Source organism: Anabrus simplex, chromosome 5 (genome assembly GCF_040414725.1).
Source record: "Anabrus simplex isolate iqAnaSimp1 chromosome 5, ASM4041472v1, whole genome shotgun sequence".
Classification (NCBI taxonomy): Eukaryota; Metazoa; Arthropoda; class Insecta; order Orthoptera; family Tettigoniidae; genus Anabrus; species Anabrus simplex.
Window position 1 is genome coordinate 343,328,263 of NC_090269.1, and position 11,606 is coordinate 343,339,868.

Below are 11,606 nucleotides of genomic sequence, written 5' to 3' on the forward strand. Positions count from 1 at the left end.
CTTATGGTGACGATGGGATAGGAAAGGTCTAGGAGTGGAAGGAAGTGGCCGTGGCCTTAATTAAGGTACAGCCCCAGCATTTGCCTGGTGTGAAAATGGGAAACCACGGAAAACCATTTCAGGGCTGCCGACAGTGGGATTCAAACCCACTGTCTTCCAGATGCAAGCTTACAGCCGCGCGCCCCTAACCGGACGGTCATCTCGCCTGGTCCTTTGAGCCTCTAAATGTGAAGGGTTTGCTCATGCATCTCGAAGGACATTCTTGAATAAAACTGGTGTCCATCTTGAAGCAAGAGAACAGATCTCTGCTTTTGGTCAACACAGCCGTTTATTGTCTTCACTGAAATGAAGATAAAATTGAATTAGGAGATGTAATTTTCTATGCCTTGCCCTTTCTTCTTTATCCGCAAGTTTTTTGTCTACCGCTGCAAGGTAGCCTTTACATCCAGGCTCTGTGCTGAAGTAAAACATCCTGTCTTCTTCCAACATCATCATTTTTAGAGCATTTGCATGAGCAATAGCAAATAGATTGTCCAAATTATTTCGAAACCTCTCTTCAGAATGTTTAAAAGTATCTCCACACTTGTTTGCATTTTTTGGCAATTTTCTCCATTCTGAGTACAAGTTAGTAAGTTTTAGTGAAAAATGCCGATTAGGTCTTGTCAGAATTCTTGCTTTCTCATGCACTCACGAACCACAAGATTGGCACTTACACTGACAGTAAATTTTACCTCACCGAGCTCAATAGCTGCAGTCACTTAAGTGCGGCCAGTATCCAGTATTCGGGAGATAGTAGGTTCAAACCCCACTGTCGGCAGCCCTGAAAATGGTTTTCCGTGGTTTCCCATTTTCACACCAGGCAAATGCTGGGGCTGTACCTTAAGTAAGACCACGGCTGCTTCCTTCCCACTCCTAGTCCTTTCCTGTCCCATCGTCGCCATAAGACCTATCTGTGTCGGTGCGACGTAAAGCAACTAGCAAAAAGAAAAATTTACTTTGCGTATGTTATAAAATAAAACTTAAAGCACTTGTCTGTTTGATGGTAATTTGTAGTGATGGGCAGTCTGAGACGGGGTCTCGAGATTTGTCAGGATTTCTCGAGACTAGTGCAGGCACTATTTCTCGCGAGAAATTTCGAGAGATCTCGAGAGCGTTGTCCCCGCATTGTGCGGTGAGCAGCATATCGTAGGCTTACAGATAGTCGGGGTTGAATATTGTTTGTGCAGAGTATGCGAATAGCCAACCACGAGCCTTCTCAATTTCGTAAATACGTGTCAACAAGCGACTAGGGCGTTCATTTCTGCCGAGGTCTATTTTAACGCAGTATTCTGGCATTTTATTCACTGGTAGGTACACAAATGAGTGGTTTAAGTACAGAACCTGATGGCTACTGTAGGTACACGTACGTGGATACTAGAGGCGTGCATTATTCGAACATGAGACGAGGCAAGATGCGCCCTGCCGCATATGCAACCACCATTACACATGAGTGGAATGAATAGTCTAAAATACTTGAGGGGCGATGACCTTCGATGTTAGGCCCCTTTAAACAACAAGCAACAACTAAATACTTGAGTTTGCTCCAATGCTTTCGACAGGTAGGTCTGCATCGTTATCAGACCCCACATTCAATAACATATGACCACTGCTTATGTTTACCGGTATTTTGGTGGCGAAGGAAATGATTCCTTACAATGTTATAGAGTATTCGCATCAAAATTAGGTACTTCTATATATGACGGTGTAATATGAAATTGTGTCTTGTTGTACGCGGCAACTTGAAGACGATGTCCGAAACGCAACGTAAGTCGTGGATGTCGATTATTTTGAAGATATGTCACATAGCACAGCCCGCTGTGTTGCTTGTTCAAAAGTAAAATACATCGGCAAGAATACTTCTGGTATGATCGGACACTTAAAAACAAATAATATAAATGAAGAGGAATAGTCACAGAACACCTCCGGCCCGGCCTGCATCATAGGAAGCTACCCTGTCGACAACGATTGCGAGGCATCCAGGTAGGTTTACATCCCAATAACAGTTATTAACAAATTATACGGGTTATTCAACTAAGAAGTCCAACTCGTTGGCTGAATGGCCAGCGTACTGGCCTTCGGTTCAGAGGGTCCTGGGTTCGATTCCCGGCCAGGTCTGGGATTTTAACCTTAATTGGTTAATTCCAATGGCTCGGGGGCTGGGTGTGTGTGACGTATTCAACATTAGAATTCATCCTAGATAGGGCCCTCATCTTCACAGACATGCAGGTCGCCTAATAGGCCGTCTACTAGAAAAAGACCTGCACCAGGCCTCTTCGGAGGCCATAAGCCATTATTATTATTATTATTATTATTATTATTATTATTATTATTATTATTATTATTATTAGCTAAGAAGTCCACCTGAAATAACTCGAACAGTTTAAGATACTGGCATTCTGTCTTCACTTTCATTAATGCTATTAAGGAGCTCATAGTTGGACATGCAGTGCTTTCCTAGGCTTTTGACAAAATTTATCGTCACACACACGTTTCTGTATGAGAACTGCTGATGATAACTATCAAGCTTACCCTCGTAGTAACTGGGACGTCGCACAGTTTGCAGCACACGAGAATCGGTCTCGAGAGCGTTGCCAATCACCTTCGCTGAAAGAATTGGAGCAAAGTCGGGCATTTTAGATTACACGTTCCACTCATTTGTAATGGGGGTTGCATATGTAGCAAAGCACATCTTCCCCGTCGCAAGTTCGAATAATGCACGCCTCTAGTATCCGGAGTAGGTATACATTCTATCTACAGTTATTCACAAATTATGCAGGATTATTCAGCTGAGATGTCCACCCCAAACAAGTCGTGAACAGTTTAAGATACTGACATTCTGTTTTCACTTTCATTAATGGTATTAAGGGGTTCATAGTTGAACATGCAGTACTTCTCCAGGCTTTTGACAGAATGTATTGGCTCACATGTTTTCATATGAGAACGTTATTTCTCGCAATAACTGCCAATGATACACTATCACGTTTACAGTCGTAGTTACTGGTACGTCGCACAGCTTGCACTACAGGATTTTCGGTCTCGAGCGAGAGCGTTGCCCATCACTAGTAATTTGTGTCCATGTATTTGGTGTTTTATATCTCCTATTAAAAACACACATTACTGTGTAATTGATATGACATTATGTTAGATTAGCAACCCGAATACACGTGTGATACGATGGATAACAATGCCCATACTGATAGACTCAGGCCTGACTCAGCGCTGGTTCTTCATGTGACTTCGAGCTCAAGTCAGCACGGGTTAGAATGGTACAATCTCAACAAAATTTTTAATAGGCATGTTTTAGAGTAATTCAAACAAAATTGGAGGGTGAGCATTCAAAAATTTTGAAGTCGGTAAATAAGGGACATCCTAACCCACAGGTCTTATGTGATTGTCTTCAGTAGTCTTAAAAACATCCTGGATGGCTAACATTTCCTTTTTAGCTATCTGTCTAATGTTTGAATTGAAGAATTTCATCTTATATCCATATTGAACTGACAACGTAAGAGAGGTAACTTAAGAGGGTCCACCTTTTCAATACAAATGAATTTTATAATAGTTAAGTTACAACATGTTTACTTGGGACTAGTATCAATGATATTTAGCATCATCTTCAGCCAAAATGTGAGAAATAAGTATAGGTATATATATACAAACATATACATTACACAAAATATTATTACATTATGTTTAAATAAGAGTAAAAAGAGGAATAAAATAGTGAATAGATTTTCAATCACAAGTTCAGAACTTGACAGTCATTATCAAAACAACCCATAAAGGGTGAATTAAAATAGCAATCAGATTGTACAAACACGAGTTAGGAACTCAACAAACATAATTTTTAAAATACATATAACACTTTAAAACTTTGCTAAAGTCCGAGATGAACTTGGTAGTCAAAGGTTCAAATTTGTAGTCACTTTTTTCATTAAATGATATCACTTATTGACTAGGGGTATAATGAATATTTTCTTTGAGTAAAGATCTTGTCGCTTTTTGACCATAATTACAATATTCAATTTGCGTAAGATGTTCCTCTGAGAGTTAGTTTTACATCACGGCTGTGCTGTTGTCTATGGTCTGTTGTTTTTATGTTGTAAAGTAACGTGTGAGGTGGAGACAAAGTTTTGAACCAAGGTGCTAAGATGTTCACTGTTCTATTCGGAACCTGCAGTATACTTCAAAAGTTACAGGCTTATTACATCATTATTTTAGGTATTATATTTATAGTTGTATATCAGAAGTTTCTTTCTTTTAGGTTAGTTTCAAAAAAATGCTAACAAGAGTTAAAAACTTGTGTTCGGACTGTACAACTTACGTAGCCAGACATTTCCACTTGCCTTATGAAAAACCCTATACAGTCAAAACTGGTTAGGACGTTTTTGCAGGGACCAAAAAAATGTATAAAGAGGGAATGTGCTAAAAAATGAAGAACAATTTCACTGTTAAATTTAAGGTTAGGTTTGAGCGTAACCATAATTATGACGAAAACAAAGAAACAAGTATTTACATTTATAATTAATGAAATAAATAAATAACACATTTTAAGAACACCAACACAGTAAAACACCAAGGACAAATGTTCTTAGAAACGCGAACTATACACGTTGCTTATGTTTAAAGTTGTTCTAGGAAAGTCTAATATCTGGGCTACTTGTGCACGTTTCATGTGTAGATTAGCATCCACTTTCTCAATAATTTTTTTTTATTATTTTAATTTTTCATCATCTGTAAACTGTCTAGCTTTCTTCTCCATAACTGAATGCCCTGCAAACCACTATGCGCAAATACAGTAGGCTTAATTTACGTACATTGTTACACAAGTCACTCAGGCCTCTTTCAGACGGCGTGGAAGTAAAATGTGTCCATTCCGCTGACTCTTACACACAGAGCGGGTCGAACAGTGCAAAACTCCCCACGCTTTTCAGCCGAACCTTTTCGACACACTTTCCAGTGTAGGTAATAAATATGGACCATCATCGTCTTTGTTTACCTTCTACACTTAAGAAAATACAAAAATAATTCAAGCATACTGTATATTTCACATTTTGTTAGAGACCGAACTCGATAGCTGCAGTCGCTTAAGTGTGGCCAGTATCCAGTAATCGGGAGATAGTGGGTTCGAATCCCACTGTCGGCAGCCCTGAAGATGGTTTTCCGTGGTTCCCCATTTTCACACCAGTGTGTCGGTGCGACGTAAAGCAAAATAGCAAAAAAAAAAAAAAAAAATTGTTAGAGAAGAAGACGGATACAATTTTGAGGTACTCTCTCAATAACGGGTCTAAATGATACTACACTTCCCCAAACGTGAGACCACTGGTATTTCCGACATTAAAGTTAAAAGGAGAATAATAAAATTTAGATTTTCATTTTTTCATTCTCTTTTTAATAGACTTTCAATACGGGGGGGGGAATGAGGATAGTCTCTTGCAACGACATTAAAGTGATTAAGTTCTCAATGTCTATTACGGGTTCGATAACAACCACTGTAAATCACACAGGAAAAGAAAAAAGCACACGAATAACTTTTAAAGAGAAAATGAGAAATAAATATGTCAAGTGGGTGAGAGCAGGCCTACATTATTTTAATCATCTAAATCAATTTTTACTTCCTTTCAGGCACACTGTCGGGTTCTGATACAGGTCACAGTACAGTACTGATGTCGCGAGCAGGTCCGCTCTGCATGATGACATGCATACAAACTAATGTCCGATAACAAGTAACTGCGGGCGCGGGACTGCGATTACTATGGACTGCCCACTCAAACATTTCTCATGCTCGCGGTTACTCTCTGCCTCCACATCATCTGAAAGATTATATTTGTAAAGTCGGTTCTTAGTTTAGGCCTAGGGCCGATGACCTTCGATGTTAGGCCTCTTAAAACAACAAGCAAGCATCAGTTTAGGCCTAGGCGGTTAAGCATGGAAGCGAGTCAAACCCGCACCATCCGAAAGAAGCCTCATGAATGTAAAATTAAGCACCAACGCATCAGATTCAAAGAGAACAAGACTGGCTTGGGACTGACGCTCCCTGTAGCTGTGGGCTGACACGCATCCATGCTCTGGGGCCGTGAAATAAAGTTCTCTACCAAATCCTTACACAGGCCAGTTGTCGCTGGCCTGTCCTGCATGCAGCGTGGCTGGGAACACTTAATTTAAATTTCTTATGGTGGAAGTTACAAACGTACTAGAGAGTGACGTAAATGTGTTATCCAGGTTTCTTTAGCATGTATTTAATAGGACATCTGCTGGGACTTCGGAATAATGATGTAATAACCAAGGAAACGCACTAGAGAGGGACGTCTTAACCAGTTTTGATCATGTTAGCAATATCATTTCCTTATTCTGAATTAGATATGCTGGTTAGCTCTCGCTACAAATAACAAGTGCAGGCAGATTATGTCTGACTCATTTTCTTATCCTGTAATACAGCACGTGAGATTACAAAAATTAATGTACAGACCTATAAATACCTCACGTTATTATACAAAAAATATGTCTTGAATATTTAGGTCGGATCACTGTCGTTCATAACTATGGCTTCACAAGTCACGGCAAGTCAAGCGGTTTGCAACGTTTAGTGAGTGTTAGTTGCATGGAAATCACAACTTATTTTGTTGAAGATGTACTATGACAATGATATTGATTTCAGCTTTTGTGATAGGCTAAAAGAGAGACATTTCATCTCTAAGATTCCATCCACAGACAAGAAAAAAACATGTTAGCTGAAGATTTGTATTGTGAAATAGGTATTAGGAAAGATGTAAGAACAATATGCGCTACCTGTAGAAATGTGCCCGTGTGCTTCAACATGTTTCAAGGCATACCATACAAAACTCAACATGTAAAGGTAAAATACAAATAGATTTTTATTAGTATTTCAAGAAAAGTATTTTATCCAAAACGTTCAGTAAAATACAATGCAGGTTTGATCAAAATAATTTTTGATAAATACTTCCATAACTTGTCGCAGGCATTTACTGCTTGATGATAATTTATCATCCTTAGCGGGGAATGGATTAAGTCCCATTTCTATTTCCTCCTTTTCTAATCTGTCTAGTCCTTCCTCTAGGACTTTAAATCTGAAACCATATCAACATCATCAGCATAGGCTAGATTGTGAGTTACATAGTTAAACAGAGTACCGCCTCCAATACTGATCTCCATCTTTGTTATCACATGCTCCAGATCCGTGTTGAAGAGCCGAGTGGATAACGCATCCCCTTGATGCAGACCTTGATTCACTTCAAATTCTTTAGTGAGATTTCCTTCTACTTTAACCATACTTTTTGTACTCCTGAAGTTCATTTGCACCAATCTTATCAATTTGGGTGGGAACTCCATGTTCATCAGTATTTCATACATTTTCCTCCTTTTTACACTATCATAAGTCTGCTGGAAATCTACTAACAGCTGGTGTACTTCCACATGATATTCATAACATTTCTCCATTATCGGCCTGACAGTGAATCATATCATATTCTTATAAGCCTCAATGCTCCAGTACTAGTGCATCCTACACTTTCACAATCAGCTGGTAAACAAGATGTATCAGTTGTTTGCCCCCGATATTTGACTATCACAGCTTAAATATTATCACTTCCTGTAGCCTACCAGTACTTAATTGTCATCCTTACTTCTTCCATGGATGGTGCAGGTACTGGTTTTGAATCTAGGCTAGGATCCTGCCAAGGCTGCCCATCCACTTCATCTTGTTCCAGTGTCACAGTCTCTGCAGCAACATTTAGCAGTTCACTGAAATATTCAGCCCATCATTCAAGAGATGGTGGTGATTATTGTTTTCAGAAGTAGTACAATGAGGCAACCATCCTGTCTGAACATTAATCAGACGGAAAAATAAGGAGGAGGGGACCGACACAGAGAAGGGCATGAAAATGAAAGACTCCCTAGGCCTCGCAACCTCATATGTTGGGGTCGGAAAAGAATAAGTGTTGACCAAGGGAGGTCGGATAGGAGAGATAGCCTGATGCAAGTGCAAGCCATGGCAGATTCTGCTAGGGGACCTGTGGTCACCAACCCATGCTCAAAAACTGCATAGTGAAATATCCGTGTCAGGTGGAAAGTCGAAGTTACAATTAGCTATCGTTGAATTGATGAATAGTGGATATAAACCCACCAATAATGATGAAAGAAATGTAGGCTCTGAATGTCGCATGATGTTGGCTATTGATGGTCAGATCAAAGTCGTGTTGCATAATGAAGCTGCAAGGCTACGCCCCCTCTCCCCCCCCAACCCCCGCATGGTGATCGGCTCAAATCTACATCACATCCAACACAACCCGTTATTTCTAAGAAAAAAGATATGACGGGGAAGATTGGCAGTGTGATACTATGGAAGTATCAGCCTGCCCCCATGTGAAAACATGCCACCAGGCAGATTGGTATTAGGATGTGTGGTACTGGAGGTTGGTAATAAAGATGAGGGGAAAAAAACATAGGCAGAAATAGCAAGTGCCTACAGGTAAAAACCTGGTATGTTACATATAGCACGTGCAAGGATGTGGTCTGGAAAGGTTCAGGTAAAATTATTTGGGAGAAGGTATCATTAGCCCATTCCCTGCCAGTCCAGTTATTCAGGGGATCAGTCCATCTAGGCACTGCTGTGACTAGTGCGGGCCATGCTGTGAGAAATCCCAGGACCTGCTGCAACACCTGGTTTCCTTGGAGTCCCTGGTACCCAGTTTTCAGTCCCGGAGAATAAGGCCACGCCCGCTGGGGTGGGGACCTGCTGGGTAGTTGTGGCACATGACGTCAGACCTCCTTCCTCTCCGCTCGTGCCATGGCTCTGTAAACTGGGCAACTGCAGTGAGAGGCCAGACGACCCCCTGCGTTGTGGGGATTGGTTATTGGTTTACGAAAATAAGGTGACTGTGGAAGAGACGGGCTTGCAAATGCTGGGCAACGAGAGGTTAACTGTGGATGGTACAAAGCGGAATAATAAATGGAATGAGCACGCATAGGGAAGAAAATAAAGGGAGACAAGAGGATAAAACAAAAATGCCAACATCAGCTTTACAAAGCAGATGTATAAAGACAGAAAACGCAACGAGTTACCAACAGTAAAAATAGTAGATCACAGCTCATATCATGACAGATCAAAGAAGAATTTTACAAAGGTCCATGACAAGTAATAGTGGAACATTATTATATGAAAGAGAACAGATGTGTCACAACCAAATTGTACAAGGTGCAAGAAGAAATAGTAGGAAAAATACAAGTAAATGCTGTGATCAGAACAAAAAGGGACTCGAAAATAATCTCCAAAGTAAAAGCATCCACAAGGTAAAACAAGATTTATACAGGATCAAGTGATGGGGTACGAGAGACCTAATTCAAAAACTCTGCGCTATACAATACTTTAAACCAAGTTCTAGAAAGCAGTCATTGTAGCACAGATATACAGAGACCGAATAGAATGCCAGGTTAACTGTCTACAAATTCAAAAGGTTTTGAAAGTATTGACCTAAGAATGTTCATTTGTACATTAATTCAAGTATCATATTAAGTCAAACGAATTAGAAATCTGCTGGCTCTCGTATAGATTATCTGACTGAGTACAATCATTACATGTTATAATTCTCATATTTTGGTCAGTATTGAATTGTACATTAAAGTCGAAGAAATATTAATGTTTTTATTAAATCCCACCTATTCAATATATAAAGAGTAATTTTAATTAAGAATTAATACTTATTAAGTAAATTATAGGGACATGTTTTGCCCTTTTTCTAAGGGCATTTTCAGCCTTAATTTCAAACCTGAAAGATATTAAATCAGGATCCTCATCGCTCTTAATTGTAGTTTTTAGAAAAATTGCAAATTATAAATGTGAGGACGATGTAGGTATATCAACAACACTTTTCTTTGTTGTTATTATTCTAAAGATTAACCTCAAAGCTTATTTCTGACACTCTCAATCAAAACAGCGCACCTTTTAATAAAGTTCAATTCAACACACAATAATTGTGTTCTTTTAGAACTACTAGTATGCAACTTGTTACCACATGTTTAGACAAGGACATTCATAAAAGTATATATATTAAGACTGTTTGTAAGACTTTATAAACTACACACCGAGTACCTAACAGAACAAATGTGTGTCAAAAATGCAGAAAATTCTCCGGTTCTAGGATTGGCCTCTACAGTCACTTAAGATCTCACAAAAACTAAGTTCTAGGATTGGCCTCTACAGTCACTTAAGATCACACAAAAACTAAGTTCTTTGGGAAGACAATCATAGTCATCTATGAGGAATAGCCCATCAACTTCTGCAATACCTTTGGGCTGAATAGAGATTTCATATATAACATCGCGGTTACCATGCTTAAGAAGTCCATCATGATCTTAAAGAACTATGCTTGCAGACCTCAAATGTTTAAAGATATTAAATCAGGATCCTGATCGCTCTTAATTGTAGTTTTTTAGAAAAATTGCAAATTATAAATGTGAGGACGATGTAGGTATATCAACAACACTTTTCTTTGTTGTTATTATTCTAAAGATTAAGCTCAAAGCTTATTTCTGACACTCTCAATCAAAACAGGGCACCTTTTAATAAAGTTCAATTCAACACACAATAATTGTGTTCTTTTAGAACTACTAGTATGCAACTTGTTACCACATGTTTAGACAAGGACATTCATAAAAGTATATATATTAAGACTGTTTGTAAGACTTTATAAACTACACACCAAATACCTAACAGAACAAATGTGTGTCAAAAATGCAGAAAATTCTCCGGTTCTAGGATTGGCCTCTACAGTCACTTAAGATCTCACAAAAACTAAGTTCTTTGGGAAGACAATCATAGTCATCTATGAGGAATAGCCCATCAACTTCTGCAATACCTTTGGGCTGAATAGAGATTTCATATATAACATTGCGGTTACCATGCTCAAGAAGTCAATCATGATCTTAAAGAACCATGCTTGCAGACCTCAAATGTTTGACATGCCTCACTCGATTGCCTACACTTATCATCATACGATATCCATTTATTGCTGTTAAGGTACTCTTTGTCTTTAGGCAGCCTGCAGCTGTTGCAGGAAGATTGTACAATAAAATAAATAAGAATATTTTAACTACTGTCATCCCACTCACTCATTTTTTGATGCTTGTACCTAAAAAATCATCCTCACATTTATAATTTGTAATTTTTCTTTAAAAAACGACAATTAAGAGCAATCAGGTTCCTGATTTATTATCTTTCAGGTTTGAGATTAAGGCTGAAGATGTCCTTAAAGAAAGGGCAAAACATGTCCCTAAATTTTAATTCTTAATTAAAATTACTCTTTATGTATGAATAGGTGGAATTTAATAAATATTAATATTATACTTCATCTTTATCTTGAGTCCATAAGGCGTACTGCAAACTCTTCTGCCTGTGAAGATCTGTTAGCTTGTGTAGCACAGACATTTTGTACGGGTACATGGCGTGCCTCGGCGATGTTTTCAAGAGATTGAACTGCTGGTGTACGTGGTCGCTTTTCTTCCTTCACACTGCCTTGTTTTTCCAAAGTTTCTGTATAAGCAAAGGATGGTGT